General features: G+C 41.3%; 1 protein-coding gene across 3 annotated transcripts in view; it reads left to right on the forward strand.

Moving 5' to 3' along the window:
• Positions 1–24145, forward strand: part of RNF130 (ring finger protein 130) — a 270925-nt gene that overhangs the window by 48863 nt on the left and 197917 nt on the right. The window lies entirely within an intron of this gene.

Here is a 24145-nt window from a genome sequence, read left to right on the forward strand (position 1 = left end):
AGGATGAGAGCGCGCTCGCTACTGTGTGAGCCTGTGTGCTCCGACTGGACCCTGCAGACAGGAGAGCAGGATGAGAGCGCGCTCGCTACTGTGTGAGCCTGTGTGCTCCGACTGGACCCTGCAGACAGGAGAGCAGGATGAGAGCAGGATCGTTCGCCTCCTGCATTGTGGTGCATGGACGGGGGCTGAAACTTTGGTCTAAAAGCAGACTAACACTTGTGGCATCCTTTTTTTTTTTTTTTTTTTTTTTTACCATTTTCTCTATGGAATGTGATTTCTTTGACAGCTCAATTGACACAGCAGATTGAGGGGCAGCGTGGATCCTCTTTTCATGGTGGGGCGCAGGCCTTTTGCCGTCTGCACTGATCTGCTGCACAGGCTGTAAGGACTGTACAAAGCAATGAAGGGAAGCCAATAGAGAATCTTTAAATGTGTCCGCTATGTGATTTCAGTATGGTACAAATGTAGATATTAAGGATTCTTAGAGAAGCTGGTTACCATGGCGATGCGTTAGTAATGCTTTGTTAAAAAGTAATGTATTAATCTACCTAGATATGTAAAGTATGGAGCTCCGGGGGAAGCAGGATCACCGCCACACATCTGTAGTGAGGAGGGGCTTATATGGAGCGGTGGGCTGCCGATCCTACAATGTCATGGGGGAGTGAAAACAGTGGCGTGCTCTTACACGAATACTTCTGCAACTCTCATAGCACTGTTATAGCTATGATAAGGATTTTTTTTATAAATTGTATTTTTGAATAATAGAGCTCAATTTTTTTTTTTTTTGTAAATTGTTTTATTTTTGAAAAATCAAAATAATGCAATGGGAGATAAGGTTCCATTAATTGTGATAGGATTATATTTGACAGATTTAAAACTTTGGTCTTTTTAAAGAACATAGTCAAGGGTCATAGTTGATTCTTGATAGATCCAACATGTATTTGATAATATTGGTGTATAGAGCTGAATATTGGGTATTATGATTAGTGAGTATAATGTACTGTACACTGTGTGCAGAATTATTAGGCAAATGAGCATTTTGATCACATCATCCTTTTTATACATGTTGTCCTACTCCAAGCTGTATAGGCTTGAAAGCCAACTGCCAATTATGTAAATCAGGTGATTTGCATCTCTGTAATGAGGAGGGGTGTGGTCTAATGACATCAACACCCTATATAAGGTGTGTTTAATTATTAGGCAACTTCATTTCCTTTGGCAAAATGGGTCAGAAGAAAGATTTGACGGACTCTGAAAAGTCAAAAATTGTGAGATGTCTTGCAGAGGGATGCAGCAGTCTTAAAATTGCCAAACTTTTGAAGCGTGATCACTGAGTAATCAAGCGTTTCATGGCAAATAGCCAACAGGGTCGCAAGAAGCGTGTTGATAAAAAGGCGCAAAATAACTGCCCATGAATTGAGGAAAATCAAGCGTGAAGCTGCCAAGATGCCATTTTACACCAGTTTTGCCATATTTCAGAGCTGCAACGTTGCTGGAGTATCAAAAAGCTCAAGGTGTGCCATACTCAGGGTAATGGCAAAGGTAAGGAAGGCTGGAAAATGACCACCTTTCGACAAGAAACATAAGATAAAATGTCAAGACTGGGCCAAGAGATATGTTAAGACAGATTTTTGTGAGGTTTGAAATGAGAGTGACTCTTGATGGGCCAGATGGATGGGCCCGAGGCTGGATCAGTAAAGGGCAGAGAGCTCAACTCCAACTCAGATGCCAGCAAGGTGGAGGTGAGTTACTGGTATGGGCTGGTATCATCAAAGATGAACTTGTGGGACCTTTTCGGGTTGAGGATGGAGTGAAGCTCAACTCCCAGACCTACTGCCAGTTTCTGGAAGTCACCTTCTTCAAGCAGTGGTACAGGAAGAAGTCGGTATCGTTCAAGAAAAACATGATTTTCATGCAGGACAATGCTCCATCACATGCATCCAAATACTCCACAGCGTGGCTGGCCAGTAAAGGTCTAAAAGAAGAAAAAATAATGACATGGCCCCCTTGTTCACCTGATCTGAACCCCATAGAGATCCTGTGGTTCCTCATAAAATGTGAGATCTACAGGGAGGGAAAACAGTACACCTCTCGGAACAGTGTCAGGGAGGCTGTGGTGGCTGCGGCACATTGCAATGTTGTTCGTAAACCAATCAAGCAACTGACAGAATCTATGGATGGAAGGAAGGTAAGAGTCATCGTAAAGAAAGGTGGCTATATTGCTCACTGATTTTTGTTTTTGAATGTCAGAAATGTTTATTTCTACATTTTGTGTTATATTGGTTTACCTGGTGAAAATAAACAAGTGAGATGGGTATATATTTGGTTTTTATTAAGTTGCCTAATATTTCTGCACAGTAATAGTTACCTGCACAAACAGATATCCTCCTAAGATAGCCAAATCTAAAAAAAACACACTCCAACTTCCAAAAATATTAAGTTTTGATATCTATGAGTCTTTTGGGTTGATTGAGAACATAGTTGTTATTCAATAATAAAAAGAATCCTCTCCAATACAACTTGCCTAATAATTCTGCACACGCTGTATAAGTAATTAGTAGAGCTGAGCCGATCAATTAATGGGACTCTGGACCTACCAGGGAGACGAGAGGCCTGCGAGTCTTTCTTATCTTCCTGCGTCTCCAGAACCAACTTGGACATCAATCCACTGATCACTAGTAATTAGAATAGATACATTAGTATTGTATGGAGATTGTATATGTAACAGGTAATATGGACAAAGTATAATGAAAGTATAGATAATGGACTTTATAATTATAGGCAAGTTTAGTATTGGTTTTTATAAATAGAATAAAGAATTGTATATCAGAAGTATGGATGTTGTACATTACAGGTGATTATAGTATGGATATTATATAGTGCAAATGCTTAACCCCTTAGTGACGGGGCCAATTTTTTTAAATGTGTGCCAATGTCACTTTATGTGGTAATAACCTCTGGAACGCTTCAACAAATCCCAGTGAATTTGTGACTGTTTTTTCGTCACACATTATAATTTATGATCATGGTAAATGTAGGTTGATATGTTTTTTGTTTATTTATAAAAAATATCAGAAACTTGACAAAAATGTGAAAAAATTGCAATTTTCAAACTTTGAATGATTATCCCTTTAATCCAGATAGCCATACCACACAAAGACATGAATAAATAACATTTCCCACATGCCTGCCTTACATCAGCACCATTTGTAAAATGCTAATTTATTTTCTTAGCCTTTTAGGAGGTTTAAAAATATAGCAGTCATTTTTCATTTTTTCAAGTAAATTTACAAGTTATTTTTTGAGGAATATATCCAGGTTTGAAGTGACTTTGGGGGTGCTGTATATTGGAAAACCCCAAAAGTGATACCATTTTAAAAACCGCACCACCTGACATATTGAAAACTGCTGTCAGGTGGTTTATTAACCCCTCAGGTGATTTCCAGGATTAAATGCAAATTGGGATAGCAGGAATGAAAAAGTGTTTGTTTACTACCTAAATGTCGCTAACTTGTGAACTGACCGCTATAGCCGGGAGACTCTAAGGGTACGTGCACACGCTGCGGATTGGGGTGCGGAGTTGGCCGCGCAGATTTTGTAAAATCCGCAGGTAAATCTGCAGGTCAAAAGACCTGCGGATTAGCCTGCGGTTTTGCCCTGCGGTTTTTCATCTCCACAATGGAGGAGATGGCAAACCACAGCGGAATCCGCAGAAAGAATTGACATGTCAATTCTTTCTGCGGTTTAGAAACCGCAGCAAATCCACACCGTCTGCACTGCGGTTTTTAATATCCATAGGATATTATGGTACTGTACACCGCAGCAAAAACTGCTGCGGATCCGCAGCGTGTGCGCACACCCTAAGGCCGCTATTTGGCCATGAACTGCTATGGCAAAATCAGGACCACACAATCATGATCTCTGTGTCAATTAGATTAAAGCGGAAGCCCCCACAATCTATTAACCGTTTATTTGATGTAGTCACATTTGACATCAGCAACTAAGGGGTTAAACAGATATGGACGGTGATACAACAAGTTGTCATCTATAGTGTACAGCCGACAGCTGCTGGATTGTCACCTGTATGGGAAGACTATTCTCTTATATCTCAGGTCAGTTAAAAGAAGTATTGGCTGTCATTAAGGGGTGTAGGGATATGCTCTGGTAGGTAATGACAGGGCTGCAGTAACGCGGCAACACACAGGCTTAAAGTCCAATCTCAGTGGTTTAATGTCACGTTGCAAACAGCAGATTAACAGAAAGTAAGGAAAAACATAAATATACTCCAGCTTGGAGAACCACTGGTCCCAGGCTCACCCCTTGCACGGGACGGGCTTAACTAAGTGGCTGCCAGGTCCGTGGCATCCGCCAGGTGCCATTCCCAGGGTTCTTGAGAGTCTTGCTGCTATAGTCCTGCAGCACGGGGATCCTGTATACAAGTTCAGGCTAAGTCCAGCCAAGTTCCTGTAACTTCCAGACACACTCACCATGTGCCAAACACCAACCTCCATTACATAGCCCATAACCCCTCCCACAAGTGAGGTAGACATCACATGGGCTGACCACGTGACCATGACATCATCGCAGGTCCTGTCTTTAGGGAAAAACCCGGCCAAACATTAACCTGCTGGGAGAAATGTGTCTCCCAGTAAAACACCCTTTACTGTACCACAGGGGTTAAAGTATGGATATTGTGTAGTATCAATGATTATAGTGCGTACACTGTAGTATTGGTGATTATAATCTGGCTATTGTGCAGTATTAGCAATTATAGGATGGACTGTGTAGTATTAGTGATTATAGTATGGACTGTGTAGTATTGGTGATTATAGTATGGACAGTGTAGTATTAGTTATTATAGAATGGACAGTGTAGTATCGGTGATTATAGGAAGGACAGTGTAGTATCGGTGATTATAATATGGACAGTGTAGTATCGGTGATTATAGTATGGACAGTGTAGTATTTGTGATTATAGTATGGACAGTGTAGTATCGGTGATTATAATATGGACAGTGCAATATTGGTGATTATAGTATGGACAGTGTAGTATTGGTGATTATAGTATGGACAGTGTAGTATTAGTGATTATAGTATGGACAGTGTAGTATCGGGATTATAATATGGACAGTGTAGTATTGGTGATTATAGTATGGACAGTGTAGTATCGGTGATTATAATATGGACAGTGTACTATTGGTGATTATAGTATGGACAGTGTAGTATTAGTGATTATAGTATGGACAGTGTAGTATCAGTGATTATAATCTGGACAGTGTAGTATTGGTGATTATAGTATGGACAGTGTAGTATTAGTGATTATAATATGGATATTGTGTAGTATTAGTGATTATAGGATGGACAGTGTAGTATTGGTGATTATAGTATGGACAGTGTAGTATCGGGATTATAATATGGACAGTGTAGTATCGGTGATTATAATATGGACAGTGTACTATTAGTGATTATAGGATGGACAGTGTAGTATTGGTGATTATAGTATGGACACTGTAGTATCGGTGATTATAATATGGACAGTGTAGTATCAGTGATTATAGTATGGACTGTGTAGTATTGGTGATTATAGTATGGACAGTGTAGTATTAGTGATTATAGTATGGACAGTGTAGTATCAGTGATTATAATATGGACAGTGTAGTATTGGTGATTATAGTATGGACAGTGTAGTATTAGTGATTATAATATGGATATTGTGTAGTATTAGTGATTATAGGATGGACAGTGTAGTATTGGTGATTATAATATGGACAGTGTAGTATCAGTGATTATAGTATGGACAGTGTAGTATCGGTGATTATAGTATGGACAGTGTAGTATTAGTGACTATAGGATGGACAGTGTAGTATCGGTGATTATAGTATGGACAGTGTAGTATTAGTGATTATAGGATGGACAGTGTAGTATTGGTGATTATAGTATGGACAGTGTAGTATCGGTGATTATAGTATGGACTGTGTAGTATTAGTGATTATAGTATGGACAGTGTACTATCAGTGATTATAATATGGACAGTGTAGTATTGGTGATTATAGTATGGACAGTGTAGTATTAGTGATTATAGTATGGACAGTGTAGTATTGGTGATTATAGTATGGACAGTGTAGTATTGGTGATTATAATATGGACAGTGTAGTATCGGTGATTATAGTATGGACAGTGTAGTATTAGTGATTATAGTATGGACAGTGTAGTATTAGTGATTATGGTATGGACAGTGTAGTATCGGTGATTATAATATGGACAGTGTACTATTGGTGATTATAGTATGGACAGTGTAGTATTGGTGATTATAGGATGGACAGTGTAGTATTAGTGATTATAATATGGATATTGTGTAGTATTAGTGATTATAGGATGGACAGTGTAGTATTGGCGATTATAGTATGGACACTGTAGTATCGGTGATTATAATATGGACAGTATAGTATCAGTGATTATAGTATGGACAGTGTAGTATTGGTGATTATATTATGGACAGTGTAGTATCGGTGATTATAGTATGGACAGTGTAGTATTAGTGATTATAAGATGGACAGTGTAGTATCAGTGATTATAATATGAACAGTGTAGTATTGGTGATTATAGTATGGACAGTGTAGTATCGGTGATTATAGGATGGACAGTGTAGTATTAGTGATTATAGTATGGACAGTGTAGTATCGATGATTATAATATGGACAGTGTAGTATTGGTGATTATAGTATGGACAGTGTAGTATTGGTGATTATAGTATGGACAGTGTAGTATCGGTGATTATAGGATGGACAGTGTAGTATTAGTGATTATAATATGGATATTGTGTAGTATTAGTGATTATAGGATGGACAGTGTAGTATTGGTGATTATAGTATGGACAGTGTAGTATTAGTGATTATAATATGGATATTGTGTAGTATTAGTGATTATAGGATGGACAGTGTAGTATCGGTGATTATAATATGGACAGTGTAGTATTGGTGATTATAGTATGGACAGTGTAGTATTGGTGATTATAGTAGGACAGTGTAGTATTAGTGATTATAGTATGGACAGTGTAGTATCGGTGATTATAATATGGACAGTGTAGTATTGGTGATTATAGTATGGACAGTGTAGTATTGGTGATTATAGTATGACAGTGTAGTATTGGTGATTATAGTATGGACAGTGTAGTATTAGTGATTATAGGATGGATATTGTGTAGTATTAGTGATTATAGGATGGACAGTGTAGTATCGGTGATTATAATATGGACAGTGTACTATTGGTGATTATAGTATGGACAGTGTACTATTGGTGATTATAGGATGGACAGTGTAGTATTGGTGATTATAGGATGGACAGTGTAGTATTAGTGATTATAATATGGATATTGTGTAGTATTAGTGATTATAGGATGGACAGTGTAGTATTGGTGATTATAGTATGGACACTGTAGTATCGGTGATTATAGTATGGACAGTGTAGTATCAGTGATTATAGTATGGACTGTGTAGTATTGGTGATTATAGTATGGACAGTGTAGTATCGGTGATTATAGTATGGACAGTGTAGTATTAGTGATTATAGGATGGACAGTGTAGTATTAGTGATTATAGGATGGATATTGTGTAGTATTAGTGATTATAGGATGGACAGTGTAGTATTAGTGATTATAAGATGGACAGTGTAGTATTAGTGATTATAGGATGGACAGTGCAGTATTAGTGATTATAGGATGGACAGTGCAGTATTAGTGATTATAGGATGGACAGTGTAGTATTAGTGATTATAGGATGGACAGTGCAGTATTGGTGATTATAGGATGGACAGTGCAGTATTAGTGATTATAGGATGGACAGTGCAATATTAGTGATTATAGGATGGACAGTGTAGTATTAGTGACTATAGGATGGACAGTGTAGTATTAGTGATTATAGTATGGACAGTGTAGTATCGGTGATTATAATATGGACAGTGTACTATTGGTGATTATAGTATGGACAGTGTAGTATTGGTGATTATAGGATGGACAGTGTAGTATTGGTGATTATAGTATGGACAGTGTAGTATCGGTGATTATAGTATGGACAGTGTAGTATTAGTGATTATAGGATGGACAGTGTAGTATCGGTGATTATAGTATGGACAGTGTAGTATTAGTGATTATAGTATGGACAGTGTAGTATCAGTGATTATAATATGAACAGTGTAGTATTGGTGATTATAGTATGGACAGTGTAGTATTAGTGATTATAGGATGGACAGTGTAGTATTAGTGATTATAATATGGATATTGTGTAGTATTAGTGATTATAGGATGGACAGTGTAGTATTGGTGATTATAGTATGGACAGTGTAGTATCGGTGATTATAGTATGGACAGTGTAGTATTAGTGATTATAGTATGGACAGTGTAGTATCGGTGATTATAATATGGACAGTAGTATTGGTGATTATAGTATGGACAGTGTAGTATTTGTGATTATAGTATGGACACAGTAGTATCGGTGATTATAGTATGGACAGTGTAGTATTGGTGATTATAGTATGGACAGTGTAGTATTGGTGATTATAGTATGGACACAGTAGTATCGGGGATTATAGTATGGACAGTGTAGTATTGGTGATTATAGTATGGACAGTGTAGTATTGGTGATTATAGTATGGAAAGTGTAGTATCGGTGATTATAGTATGGACAGTGTAGTATTGGTGATTACAGTATGACAGTGTAGTATTAGTGATTATAGTATGGACAGTGTAGTATCGGTGATTATAATATGAACAGTGTAGTATTGGTGATTATAGTATGACAGTGTAGTATTAGTGATTATAGTATGGACAGTGTAGTATTGGTGATTATAGTATGGACAGTGTAGTATTGGTGATTATAGTATGGACACAGTAGTATCGGGGATTATAATATGGACTGTGTAGTATTGGTGATTATAGTATGGACAGTGTAGTATTGGTGATTATAGTATGGACAGTGTAGTATCGGTGATTATAGTATGGACAGTGTAGTATTGGTGATTACAGTATGACAGTGTAGTATTAGTGATTATAGTATGGACAGTGTAGTATCGGTGATTATAATATGAACAGTGTAGTATTGGTGATTATAGTATGACAGTGTAGTATTAGTGATTATAGTATGGACAGTGTAGTATCGGTGATTATAGTATGGACAGTGTAGTATTGGTGATTATAGTATGGACACAGTAGTATCGGTGATTATAATATGGACTGTGTAGTATTGGTGATTATAATATGGATATTGTGTAGTATCAGTGATTAGTAAGTGGTAAGTAAGATGAGAAAGCTTGGGCTAGGGGAAAATGTGTGTAGATGGGTAGGTAGCTGGCTTAGTGATAGAAAACAAAGAATGGTTATTAATGGGGAATACTCAGATTGGGCCAGGGTTACTAGTGGGGTACCACAGGGCTCTGTATTGGGCCACCTACTATTTAATATATTTATTAATGATCTAGTGGATGGCTTACACAGTAAAATATCAGTATTTGCAGATGATACAAAACTATGTAAGGTAGTTAACACAAAGGAGGACAGTTTGCAACTACAGACAGATTTGAGTAAATTGGAGAATTGGGCTGAAAAATGGCAAATGAGGTTTACCACAGATAAGTGTAAGGTTATGCACATGGGAAGGAGAAACAGATGCTACAATTGCTTACTAAATGGGAAACTGCTGGGGAAATCAGACATGGAAAAAGACTTGGGCATCTTAGTCAATAAGAAGCTAAATTGGAGTGCCCAGTGTCAGGCAGCTGCCACCAAGGCAAATAGGGTCATGGGATGCATTAGAAGAGGTCTGGGGACACGAGATGAAAACATAATTCTCCCTCTGTACAAATCACTCGTCAGACCACACTTGGAGTATTGTGTGCAATTTTGGACGCCGGTGCTCAAGAAAGACATTACTGAACTTGAAAGGGTTCAAAGGCGGGCTACTAAAATGATACATGGAGTTGGTTCACTACAATACCCAGAAAGGTTATCAAAATTAGGTCTATTTACTCTAGAAAAGAGAAGACTTAGGGTAGACTTAATATATATGTACAAGTATATCAGAGGGCAATACAGAGATCTCTCCAATGAACTGTTTGAACCAAGGACTGTGACAAGAACCAAGGGGGCATTCTCTTCGTTTGGAGGAAAGACAATTTCTGCACCAGCATAGAAGAGGGTTCTTCACGGTAAGAGCAGTGAGGCTCTGGAATTCTCTTCCAGAGGAAGTGGTGATGGCCGACTCACTGAATGAATTTAAGAAAGGAATGGAGGCTTTTCTTGTGAGTAACAGTATAGAAGGTTACGAATAACAGACTATTATAGGTAGATGGCTGACCCAGCTTAGGGGAAGGAATTTTTTTCCCTATGAAGAAAATTGGCTTCTACTCTGTGGGTTTTTTGCCTTCCCCAGGATCAACAGTGCAGAACAGCTGCACTAAAAATAGGCTGAACTAGATGGCCATAAGGTCTTCCTTCAAAACTGTGTTACTATGTTACTATAGTATAGACAGTGCAGTATTAGTGATTACAGTATGGACAGTGTAATATTAGTGATTATAATATGGATTTTGTGCAGTATTAGTGATTATAGTATGGACAGCGCAGTATTGGTGATTGTGATAGGGATTTTGTACAGTACAGATGATTAGAGTATACATATTGGTTCATTCATGGCCGGACAGTTAGGCTATGTGCAAACGTTCGGAAATTCTGCGGAAATTTCCGCAACATTTCTGCAACTCCCGCCACGGGTAAAACGCATGCGGAATTCGCATGCGTTTTGCAAGCGTTTTTAGCTTGCAGAATGCTTGCGCTTTCCAAGTGATTTCACGCATCGCTTGGAAAGGTGATTGACAGGTTGCGCACCCTTGTCAAGTATAGTGCTTGACAAGTGTGACCAACTTTTAACTATTGATGTTGCCTATGCAGCATCAATAGTAAAAGATAGGATGTTAAAAATAATTAAAAAAAAATGGTTATTCTTACCTTCTGACGGCCCCTGATCTCCTCAGTGGCGCTCCCGGCATCTTCCGTTCCCAGGGATGCTTTGTGCGAAGGACCTTTGTGATGTCATGCTCGCGAGAGCGCGACGTCCTCTCAGGTGATTCGCGTAATGCATCCCTGGGAACGGAAGTTGCTGGCAGCGTGGTGAGAGGCAAGAAGGACTCCGGGGGCCATCACAGGGTGAGTATATCCCGATTTTTTTTTTTTTTTTTTTAATTCTATTTTTTACAGGGATATGGTAGTCTCCTCTCCTCCAGACCCTGGGTACCATCCGCACATGAAGCGCTCACTTCATGCATGGTGGGCATAGCCACATGCGTAAAGTGAGCGTTTCAATGCAATCCTATGGGTGCGGAATCACCGCGATTCCGCACAAAGAATGAACATGCTGCATATTTTTCCGCTATGCGATTCCGCAGCATTACCACAGCAACTGCAGAATCCCATAGGATTGCATGGGATGCGTTTTCTTAGCGGTTTCACCGCGGAAAAACGCTGCGAAAGCGCTAAGCGCAGTATGTGCACACAGCCTAAAGGCCCGCTCCAAACATGGATAAGCAAAGTCTGGTCATATTGCTCCTTCTCAAGGAACATTTCTTCAGCTTTGCATTTCTGTCGCACAATCAGCATGAAGACCCCCCACAAGACCCCTTTTTCATGTGCATTTGAAGTCGTCCTAGTATAATTTGCATTCAAGGGCAATGAGGAACCTGCAAGTAGCATTTATAAGGTAATTTGTGTGAATTGAAACTTGGCAATTAGCATAATCCACTTGAGAAATGATGAGGGTTAAGAATGAAATTACTTTCAAACAAATGTGCTCCAAAAAAGATTTACCTGGAGGCTCCATGATGTCCGCGTCCTTCCTAATGTGTATGATGGTGTCTGCAGGAGTGCTTTGTGTGATTGCAGTGGTCCTTATGCCACTTCGGGGTGGAGTCCGTAAAACGGACCTCTAGAGAAAGCACTTTTACAGCATTTATCCAACCGGTAATTTTAATGGTGACAGGGTATCTGACCTAGTTATCCATGGCTGGAAAATTAAAACCCGGACCGTTGTTTCCACATAGCTGCGACGCCCCTTAACTTGCGCCGAAACAGGCATGAAAATTGTACCGCTATAATGCGTCAATTTATTACAAATAGTAGTGCAATCTGAGTCCGCGTCTTAAAAACTTGAAAAATACAGTACTGATTCTTAAGATAGCCGTTACACAGCTTTACAGGGGTTCGCCAGTGAAAATAAGGTACACACTGTACATGAAAACTTGTAGATCAGCGGCACCCTGACTGCTGGGCCCCGCTCCGATAGGGGGCATTTTTACCCCTGTTAGAAAGGAACATGAGTGTGCCTGCTGAACTGCCACTTCACTCATTCCGATTTCTTTTCTATCCTGTAAACCTCTCCTTTCTTCTGCATGGGAGCCCTACAATTGTGTTGTGGGGAGCCAATGGTCATAGAGTGGGAGCTTCTTTCTCTGTGGAAAAACATAGAAGCCACCGCTATCGCTATTGACCATGGTATCTAGGGGACAGACGTGGGTTTACACTCGGAGATTTCCAGCATTAAATTACTATCAACTGACTACCGTGTATAGTGACCAGTTGGCAGTCATTTCATAGACTGTTGAGACCAGGCACTTGCCGCTTATTCTGAACGATCGGTAGTGGATCATTCTGTGCGCATAGACTGGTGGTGTTCTCAACAGTTGAAATAATCACTTATGCCACAGTCATACGTTTTTTTAAAATAATTGAACCAGGTATATTATTAGAATGCAGCGCTCTATCTATAATAGCTTATTTTATTTTAATAAGGGGGTTGGCTCCGATAAAAAAAAAAAAAAGTAAAGTTTTTTGTTCCCCCCCTAAAGATAGCGCCACTTCTACCTATAGGTTGCATCTGGTATTGCAGCTCAGTAGGTGCAGTTTTTGGGCAAGATGGCCATGTGTGTTGGTTTCATCTGTTGAAAAATATTTTTTTTCATCTACTGTTGACCTAGCATATTTTCCTCCTCGTTCCAGGGCCAGTTCCTCCGAAAATGTTGGTACCCCCAGGCCTTCTGTCAAACAGTCACCGGCGCTTTTTTTTTTTTTACATTGCCATTTCTTTGCTTCCGAATAATGATGTTTTTAATGCATATAAGAAGAATGCAGATAATTGATTGTCTTGAAAGAAGGCCAACGATAATTTATTTCACCGAACGTGCAAACTGGCTGGTAGAAAAAACGGTATGTTAACTTCAGCACTCAGCCTGAAAATTAGAAATTGCCAAGTGAGAGAGAGCAGACAGCAGCTGTAGGCTGCACATGATCTGGGTTTTAATATGCTGCCATTATTCTCCTCTGTCCCAGATCTAACGTTTCCTACAAGGCAAATCTGTATTACAATCATTATATAGGCACAGAAACTATCACCTCCTGATCTCTCCTTGTACATTATATAGTCACAGATACTATCACCTCCTGATCTCTACCTGTACAATGTATAGGCACAGATACTATCACCTCCTGATCTCTACCTGTACAATGTATAGGCACAGATACTATCACCTCCTGATCTCTACCTGTACAATGTATAGGCACAGATACTATCACCTCCTGATCTCTACCTGTACATTATGTAGGCACAGATACTATCACCTCCTGATCTCTCCTTGTACAATATGTAGGCACAGATACTGTCACCTCCTGATCTCTACCTGTACATTATGTCTGCAAAGATACTATCACCTCCTGATCTCTACCTGTACATTATGTAGGCACAGATACTGTCACCTCCTGATCTCTACCTGTACATTATGTAGGCACAGATACTGTCACCTCCTGATCTCTACCTGTACATTATGTAGGCACAGATACTATCACCTCCTGATCTCTACCTGTACATTATGTAGGCACAGATACTGTCACCTCCTGATCTCTACCTGTACATTATGTAGGCACAGATACTATCACCTCCTGATCTCTACCTGTACATTATGTAGGCACAGATACTATCACCTCCTGATCTCTCCTTGTACATTATGTAGGCACAGATACTGTCACCTCCTGATCTCTACCTGTACATTATGTAGGCACAGATACTATCATCTCCTGATCTCTACCTGTACATTATGTAGGCACAGATACTATCACCTCCTGATCTCTCCTTGTACATTATGTAGGCACAGATACTGTCACCTCCTGATCTCTACCTGTACATTATGTAGGCACAGATACTATCACCTCCTGATCTCTCCTTGTACATTATGTAGGCACAGATACTGTCACCTCCTGATCTCTACCTGTACATTATGTAGGCACAGATACTATCACCTCCTGATCTCTACCTGTACAATGTATAGGCACAGATACTGTCACCTCCTGATCTCTACCTGTACATTATGTAGGCACAGATACTATCACCTCCTGATCTCTCCTTGTACATTATGTAGGCACAGATACTATCACCTCCTGATCTCTACCTGTACATTATGTCTCAGAGACAGAGAGACAGACAGAGATTCTGCCAAGACATAGACATCCAAAGGGCCAGAGACAGGACACCAGCCAATATCATGGCTCCATCATGAGGGCCACAGATCTATCGTTCCACAGGAAACAACCTAGGAGTTTTTGGCCCCGGTTGGAAGAATACAGATCTGCTCCATTGACTATCGCTGAACCATAGGTACGTTGGGAGATATATCTATAAATATATGTGTGTATGTATGTGTGTGCATATATATATATATATATTTTTTTTTTTTTTTTTTTCGGACTGACAGACCTTCATGTCTTAAAGTAATGATGGCCACTCGTTTTTCTTTACTTAGCTGCTTTTTTCTTGCCATAATACAAATTCTAACAGTCTATTCAGTAGGACTATCAGCTGTGTATCCACCAGACTTCTGCACAACACAAATGAAGTTCCCAACCCCATTTATAAGGCAAGAAATCCCACTTATGAAACCTGACAGGGCACACCTGTGAAGTCTCCGGTGACTACCTTTTGAAGCTCATCAAGAGAATGCCAAGAGCGTGCAAAGCAGTAATCAAAGCAAAAAGTGGCTACTTTGGAGAACCTAGAATATAAGACATACAGTATTTTCAGTTGTTTCACACTTTTTTGTTAATTATATAATTCCACATGTGGTAATTCATAGTTTTGATGCCTTCAGAGTGAATCTACGATTTTCATAGTCATGAAAATAAAGAAAACACTTTGAATGAGGTGTGTCCAAATTTTTGGTCTGTAATATATATATATATATATATATATATATATATATATATATATATATATATACACACATACAGGGGTTGGACAAAATAATGGAAACACCTGGTGACAACAAAAGTTAGTGTAATATGGTGTAGGTCCACCTTTTGCGGCGATTACAGCCTCGATTCTCCGAGGTATGGTTTCATACAAGGTGTTAATTGTTTCCAAAGGAATTTTAGCCCATTCTTCAGTTAAAACACCCTCCAGTTCTTTGAGCAACGATGGCTGTGGAAATCGACGTCTAACTTGAATCTCTAAAATCAACCATAAATTCTCATTAATGTTGAGGTCTGAGGATTGTGGGGGCCAGATGAGATGCTCGACTTCATTAGAATGTTCCTTGTGCCATGCTTTAACGATTCTAGCTGTATGAATTGGTGCATTATCATCCCGAAAGATGGCGTTCCCCTCCGGGAACAGTGCTTGAACCATAGGTTGCACTTGGTCACCCAAAATGCCTAAATAATCTCGGCTGTTAATTCTTCCATGAAGGGATATCATTTGCATGGCGGATCTCCATGAAATAGCACCCCAGATCATCACAGAACCTCCGCCATGTTTTACTGTTGGGAGAAGGCAGTCTGGATGGAATGCTTCTTTTGACTGTCTCCAAACGTACACTTGGCTGGAGGTCGGAAATAGGGTAAACGATGATTCGTCTGAGAATATCACATGTTTCCACTGCTCGAGGGACCAATTCTGGAGGTTTCTACACCACTCTAAACACTATGAATCATTTGTCATTGAGAGCAGCGGTTTTCTAATTGCAGCTCTTCCATGGAATCCAGATTTGTGCAGCTCCCGATGAACAGTTTTAGTGGAAACTGGGTTCTGTCGGTGTTCATTGAGCTCAGCAGTGATTTTCGGAGCCGTGGTCTTGCGATCCTCTCTCACAATTCGCTTTAGAGTCCGACGGTCTCTCGGTCAACTTCGACTTTCGGCCGGACCAGTGCTTTGCTGCGGACGTTTTTCCTTCTCTTTCAAACGCAGTCATTACTTTGGAGACAGTACCTCTTGACACGCCAAGCATTCGGGCACTTTCTGTTACACTAGCGCCTGCCTTACGAGCACCAACAATTTGGCCTCTTTGAAAATCCGAGAGGTCTGCCATTGGTATCAGGTTCTCACCAATGTTCCTACAATTCTGCAAAACAAACAGTTAATTTACATGCACATATCACATAACACAAATAATCAACTACAGAACATTACCATATGTCACGGTTTGCATGCTTATAACATGTTCGAAGATTATGATGCCAAAACATTAGGTGTTTCCATTAGGCCTCTTTCACACATCAGTTTTTTGCCTTCAGGCGCGATCCGGCTTTTTTTTGTAAAACCGGATCCGGCAAAATGCAATGCCGGATCCAGTTTTTCCCCATTGACTTGCATTAGCGCCGGATCGTGCCGGATGGCATTGCGTTTCATCCGTTTTTTGCCAGATCCGGCAACTTGTCTCATTCCGGCGTCTGGAAAAAACGGCTACTGTAACGTTTTTTGTCTCCGGCGAAAAAGCCGGAAGCGCCGGATTCGGCGCTTCCAGCTTTTTGCTACAATGAAAGTCTATGGGCGCCGGAATGCGCCGGATCCAGAAAAAGACGGATCCAGCCACCGGATCCGGTTTTTTTAAGTCTGCGCATGCTCAGATCCAATTGGCCAGCCCCCAGGAACAGATATAACCTGCTAGACGGATCCAGCAAAAAAACGGATCCGTTTCTACAGTTCTCCAAAATTTATGCCGGATCCGTTTTTTCTAAAAATAGCCGGATCCTGCCTGACGGCAAAAAACTGATGTGTGAAAGTAGCCTTATTTTGTCCAACCCGTGTGTGTATATATATATATATTTGACAAAGACCATGCTGTGAGGTCGAAACTTTGCACCACTTGGCGCTGGATTAAAGTACACAAACTTTTCTTTAAATTGGAGTGCTGTGCGTGTGCGTGTGTGTATGTATATATACGTGTATATATATATATATATATATATATATATTATACTTTATAATGTAAACATTGTGTTGGCTTCAGCTGGGTGCTTAGGGTCCTATGGATAATTTTGACTTTTTGGCTGGGAAGCTTTCCTGGCAGCCAAGTAGCAGTAATTTCAGCTATTGGTTTGGAAATCTTTTGTGTCTGTCCTTGTGCACACGGCAGAGGTAAGGATCATCTGTCTGCTTCATTTCACTTTTGAATTACAGCTAAAACTTTAGCGTTTCTTCTTCTTATGTGAAGTCTGTGATTACCGGAGACTGAAATCACAGTTATTTCCTAAGTGGCCATGTTGTCGTTTGACAGTTAATTGAAAATCCGGACATCAAATAGCGAAACAAATCAGCTCTTTAGTCACCGCTGCCCATAACATTCAATTCCCTTTAATCACTACTAAAGGACGCGCTACAAAAGAGCTTTTTTCCCTTCATGGATTCAGCATGATCTAATTGTAAAGTGATTTTTAGATATTTCGCTCCCTTCTCTCCAAGGCGATGCATTCGTGACAGGTAGAGAACAAAGCGCTGTATTATATGCCATCTCATGTTTGTTTATATAAAGTGCAAGATTTTTTTTTTTTGTCTCCTTACAAAGCGGATGTTCAACCATAAGCGGAGGTTTTCAGAAGATGTTGTCGGCGGTTACATGCAGTTTTCTTTTATTATTAGTTTACTCTCCTGTATTCTGTGCTTTTATCTAATTTCTTTCAACACAATGCATTATTTTGGAGCTATAGAAGACCACCAGATTAACGATTTTTCTCTTTTGGCCACTATTGTGTTGCTTCCACTATTTGTAATGTTGAGCAGCTCCTCGTGGGTGGGGCTCTGCACTGTGATTGGTAGCTTTCAGGTTCAGTTGTGCCACAGTCCTGTGCTTTTCGACAATGACATATGGAGAGAATTTGAAAACCTACAATGTCAATTACGTTGCCGATTTGCAATGGATTTATGGAGTATTTGTTTGTATGGAGACTTTATAGATGTACTGCTTTATGCTGGATTAAAAGGAGAAAAGAGCCAGCACTGCCAGTGGTCAGAACGCATAACATGAGGTGCATATGCACATATCTTACTGTATTCAAAATGAGACATTTAGCAAAATATTGATCAATATATTGAGCCACCCCGCTACGCCAAGGCAATCTCATATGGGGGGTCCTACTCTACATTTGTATTTATTCACTGTGTCATTGCGGCCTCCTAAATGTTTTGGAAGCAAGACCATATCAAATGCAATCCATACCTGAAGCATGACTGCATCACTCCCGTGCAGCCAGATGGAGCAGGTGCAGATGAAGGCCAACCAGGTCTGAACACAGACATCTCAGGTTTGACCTCCACACACTGCCTGACCAGCAAACACAGATGAAGGGCAATGCAGGCTCAGACATGGATGCAAAAATAAATAAAGCCTGGGGCAGGGCGGGGCTGCCGTGAGTGTGCACAGCAGCCTAGATCAATCACAATAAACACAGAAAAGATGGCGAACATGACCCAGCGTGCACGGCAACAGTGGTGGTCAGCCACAAAACCAATTTGCAATAAAAAGAGAAAAGAGCCAGCACTGCCAGTGGTCAGAACGCATAACATGAGGTGCATATGCACATATCTTACTGCATTCAAAATGTGACATTTAGCAAAATATTGATCAATATATTGAGCCACCCCGCCACGCCAAGGCAATCTCATATGGGGGGTCCTACTCTACATTTGTATTTATTCACTGTGCCATTGCGGCCTCCTAAATGTTTTGAAAGCAAGACCATATCAAATTCAATCCTTACCTGAAACATGACTGCATGACTCCCATGCAGCCAGATGGAGCAGGTGCAGATGAAGGCCAACCAGGTCTGAACACAGACATCTCAGGTATGACCTCCACACACTGCCTGACCCAGCAAACACAGATGAAGGGCAATGCAGGCTCAGACATGAATGCAAAAATAAATAAAGCCTGGGGCAGGGCGGGGCTGCCGTGAGTGTGCACAGCAGCCTAGATCAATCACAATAAACACAGAAAAGATGGCGAACATGACCCAGCGTGCACGGCAACAGTGGTGGTCAGCCACAAAACCAATTTGCAATAAAAAGATGTTCGCCATCTTTTCTGTGTTTATTGTGATTGATCTACGCTGCTGTGCACACTCACGGCAGCCCCGCCCTGCCCCAGGCTTTATTTATTTTTGCATTCATGTCTGAGCCTGCATTGCCCTTCATCTGTGTTTGCTGGTCAGGCAGTGTGTGGAGGTCAAACCTGAGATGTCTGTGTTCAGACCTGGTTGGCCTTCATCTGCACCTGCTCCATCTGGCTGCACGGGAGTGATGCAGATATGCTTCAGGTATGGATTGCATTTGATATGGTCTTGCTTTCAAAACATTTAGGAGGCCGCAATGGCACAGTGAATAAATACAAATGTAGAGTAGGACCCCCCATATGAGATTGCCTTGGCGTGGCGGGGTGGCTCAATATATTGATCAATATTTTGCTAAATGTCTCATTTTGAATGCAGTAAGATATGTGCATATGCACCTCATGTTATGCGTTCTGACCACTGGCAGTGCTGGCTCTTCTCTCTTTTTATTGCTTTATGCTGGATGTATTGTGAGATAGTGACAGGATATGTGGTCAGGAATAGATATTTTCCCCAATATTCGTGTGGTGTGTTAGACTCTAGGAAGTGTATGTCATCGGGGGATAAGCTGGATTTCCCTAGAGATGGGCTTTGGTAATTCCTGTTTTCGGGTTTGGATTTTTATGGAATGACAGGCAGGTTTGGAGCTGGTCAACTGGTCCGAAAAGCATTCTAGGACCCGTTGAAGCGTGGAGAGGCACCAAGCAGCAGTCATCCATCCATCAATATATCATGTTTACTCCTGCAACTAGTTTTTATGGTGATGTTTCAACAAAACTTTGGGATTCTTTAGCAGTGTTCCCCAACTCCGGTCCTCAGGAGCCACCAACAGGTCATGTTTTCAGGATTTCCTTAGTATTGCCCAGGTGATGATTACATTCTAGATGGACAAGAACTCCATCACTTGGGCAATACTAATGAAATCATGAAAACATGACTCGTTGGGGGCTCCTGAGGGCAGGAGTTGGGGAAAGAAGCAGTGAGTGCCACCTGTTCTTATCTACGTCATGTGGCAGTGCTAAGGGTCGTGTAATCGATGGGAGATATGTGTCTCATAAATGGCTTGTCTCCATAATGTAAGTCATAACAGATATTGCTGTATTATTATTATTTTGAAGGACCTGTGGTGAGGTCACAGTCATGTGACCAGTCAGCTGCTGGGTTCGTGGCTGTGGATACACCCATATAATGTGGTCTGCTCATGAACAAGGCAGCTGTATGTGAGGGGGGTATACACCTCCTGTGTGCGCTGAGGCTCGCGGACTGAGCCTGAAGGAAAGGACGTGATGTTATTTTGTCGCCTGAACTGAAGGCTTTTTATTTTGGTGACGTGCTGTTTGGTTTATGATGTAATAAACCGCATGAACATCAAGGGAACCTGCCTCCTGACTGTCTCCCGTCGCACCTAAGCGAGTAGAATCCCTACAGTCAACATTATGGATCCTTTTAGTGTGGCGATCAGACCCATACATTATGCAAATGGAACTTTACATATTTATGGTGCCGTTTTGTCTCCTTACAATATTGGTTTGGGGCTGGTCATTCTCCTCGTATTGTGATGTTAGTTAGCTCAGGAGACCCGGCGGTCAGGCCAGGTTTTCAAATCCAAGTACGGTCCGTATTTGATACTTTTCACATTGCGTTTTTTCCTACGTTCTGTGGTCGGTGTTGCTGGCCACCTCCAATAGGCGTTTAAGGCTGAAAATGATGCGTGGTAGTGCACATTGTGACTCCAGGTACATCATTAGAATCAGTGGCCCAATAGGCGCCTAAATCCCGTTTTGCGGGGGACATCGGAAGTAAGCCCCAACGGGGCCACTGAACATATTGAAATATGCAATGTGTAAGGGCTCAAACACGGACGGTGCTTGGATCAGAAAACTAGGCGTGACCGCCGGGTCTCCTGACCTGAGCTAACAGGCATTTGAGACAGGTCAGGAGCTGGGGTCATTTGTGTTTAGTGCGTAAAGTTTTTGCATTTATTTTATACCCCATTAATAAAGAACATTAAGAATCACATTCCATTTAAAGGAGTAATGTAATCTTCTGTCTTCAGGCGTGCACTGCTCCACTGCCTCCAGGTTTACTGGCTTATGGGGTTAAGGGGAAGCGGTGCAGGCCTGATAAAACCTGCAAGTGGATGGAACGTGAGTCTTTGCCCAGGGTCTAAGATGTAACATCTCTACTTGTGGAGAGTACTAATCTGTTTTGACACACTTCACAAGGAAAGACGTCAAGCCTTAGACCCCCGTCAGAGGCGTCTCATGGACCCAAATCTGACCTTTTGCTTTGCACTGAGGAGGGGCAAACACCCTGAAACATGTGTCTCCACGTAGAGATTCAGATTTTTTTTTTATCCTAAGTCGTGTGGCCAGACTTTTCACATTGTTACTTCCAATAGATGGCACTTGAGTGTTAGGCTGCTTTCACACATCCGTCTTTTTGAATCCGGCGTGATGCGGCAAAAAGTGTGAAAACCGGATCCGGAATTGGATCCGGTTTTGGCACATAGAATGTAATGATTGCCGCATCGTGCCGGATGGACATGCGGCGCCTCCGTTTTTTGCCGGAAACGGCAAACCTGCGCCGTCCGGCGTCAGCAAAAAATGTTGGCTGCAATGTTTTTTTGCAGCGCAAGACTGGCTTTTTCAACTGCGCATGCCCAGGCACTGTGAGTTTTAACCCCACAATTGCCCGGCGCAGCACAGCGCGCGCGCATCTCTCCGTCTCTCTCTCGTCCCCGGTGCGGCTCCTTTAAATTATTTCCAAGCCGGATCAGGCGCCGCATCTGCATCCGGTGTCACCGCTGCAGGCCTGATCCGGCGGTCCGGCTCTCCGCCGTATGCCGCTGGAACAAACAAAACGGATTTGTGAAAGTAGCCTAAGTCCTCTTCCTCTCTGTGTAGGTGTGGTCATGCCTTTGTCAAAGTTGTAATTATGTCTTTAAGAACTAACTTTGTGCACAGAGGAATCAGTCCTACTGGGACAGAAAAGGGCTTTGCCTAAACTGTTACCACAAAAATATAAGGACACAACTCTGTACTGTGTCTTTTGCATGCTGTAGCTCTGAATGTAGCAGAGTTGTGTGTGCTAGAGCTCTACTTCATTCATTGTCTATGGAACTGGTGGAGAAAGCAAAGTACACAGCTCTGTTTTTTCTGGTAGTCCCAAAGACAATGAATGGAGCCGAGGTCAATCATTCGCAACTAGGCTCCATTCAAGATGGGGCATTACATCTGGGATCCTGATCCCCTTTCTCAGGATCACTGGGGGTGCCTGCAGTTGGACATCCAGCGATCTTAACCCCTTCATGACAGCCAATACGTATATTTACTGACCTGAGATATAAGGGAATATCATCCCCATACAAGTGATAATCCAGCAGCTGTCGGCTGTCCACTATATCTGACAGCGTGCTGTATCACAAATGATCGGTGTTGGCTCTGTCCATATCTGTTTAACCCCTTAGTTGCTGCTGTCAAAAGTGACTACATCATATAAATGGTTAATAGATTGTGGGGGCTTCTGCTTTAATCTTGTTGACACACCGAGATCATGATTGTGTGGTCCTGATGTTTGCCATAGCAGTTCATGGCCAAATAGCGGCCTAAAGGCCCCGTCACACATAGCGATCTCGCTAGCGAGATCGCTGCTGAGTCACAATTTTTGTGACACAACAGCGATCTCACCAGCGAGATCGCTGTGTGCGACAGCGATCAGCGACCGGCCCCCCTGCCGGTATCGCTGATCGCTGCAGGAAAGGCCAGGACTTTTTTTTTGGTCGCTGGCCTCCCGCTGGCCACCACACATCGCTGCGTGTGACAGGCGGGAGACCAGCCATCAGCTGGTAACTAATGTACACATCATGTATCCAAGGGACGCACATCCCTTGGATACCCGATGTGTACCTTAGTTACCAGCTTCCTGCATCAGCGCGCTGGTTACTAACGTGCACAGCAACGCCAGGCTTCGCTGTGCTGATCGCTGGTGAGGCAGTCTGTTTAGCAGCTCACCAGCGATCACATAGCGATTCACCAGCGATCCTGACACATTGATATCGTTGTCAGGATTGCTGGTGAGTCGCTATGTGTGACTCCAGCCTTAGAGTCTCCCGGCTACAGCGGCCAGTTCAGGAGTTGGTGACATTTAGGTGGTAAACAAACACTTTTTCATTCCGGCTATACCACTGTGCATTTATTCCTGAAAATCACCTGAAGGGTTAATAAACTACCTGACAGCAGTTTTCAATATTTCATGGGGTGCAGTTTTTAAAATGGTATCATGTTTGGGGTTTTCCAATATATAGCACCCTTAAAGTCACTTCAAACTTGGATAGGTCCCTCAAAAAAATAAATTTTGTAAATTTCCTTGAAAAAATGAAAAATTATTGATACGTTTTAAAACCTCCTAAAAGGCTAACAAAATAAATTAGCGTTTTAAAAATGGTTCTGATGTAAAGCAGGCATGAGGGAAATGTTATTTATTCATGTTTTTCTGTGGTATGACTATCTGGATTAAAGGGATAATCATTCAAAGTTTGAAAACTGCAATTTTTTTTTTACATTTTTGTCAAGTTTCTGATATTTTTTATAAATAAACACGAAATATAACAATCTAAATTTACCACTATCATAAATTATAATGTGCCACGAAAAAACAGTCTCAAAATCACTGGGATTTGTTGAAGCAGAGATTTTAGATATGCTGTGTGTGACTGATACACCTGATCTCGACAATT

This window comes from Dendrobates tinctorius, unplaced genomic scaffold, assembly GCF_039654945.1.
Source record: "Dendrobates tinctorius isolate UK_male_01 unplaced genomic scaffold, ASM3965494v1 ptg000020l, whole genome shotgun sequence".
NCBI lineage: Eukaryota > Metazoa > Chordata > Amphibia > Anura > Dendrobatidae > Dendrobates > Dendrobates tinctorius.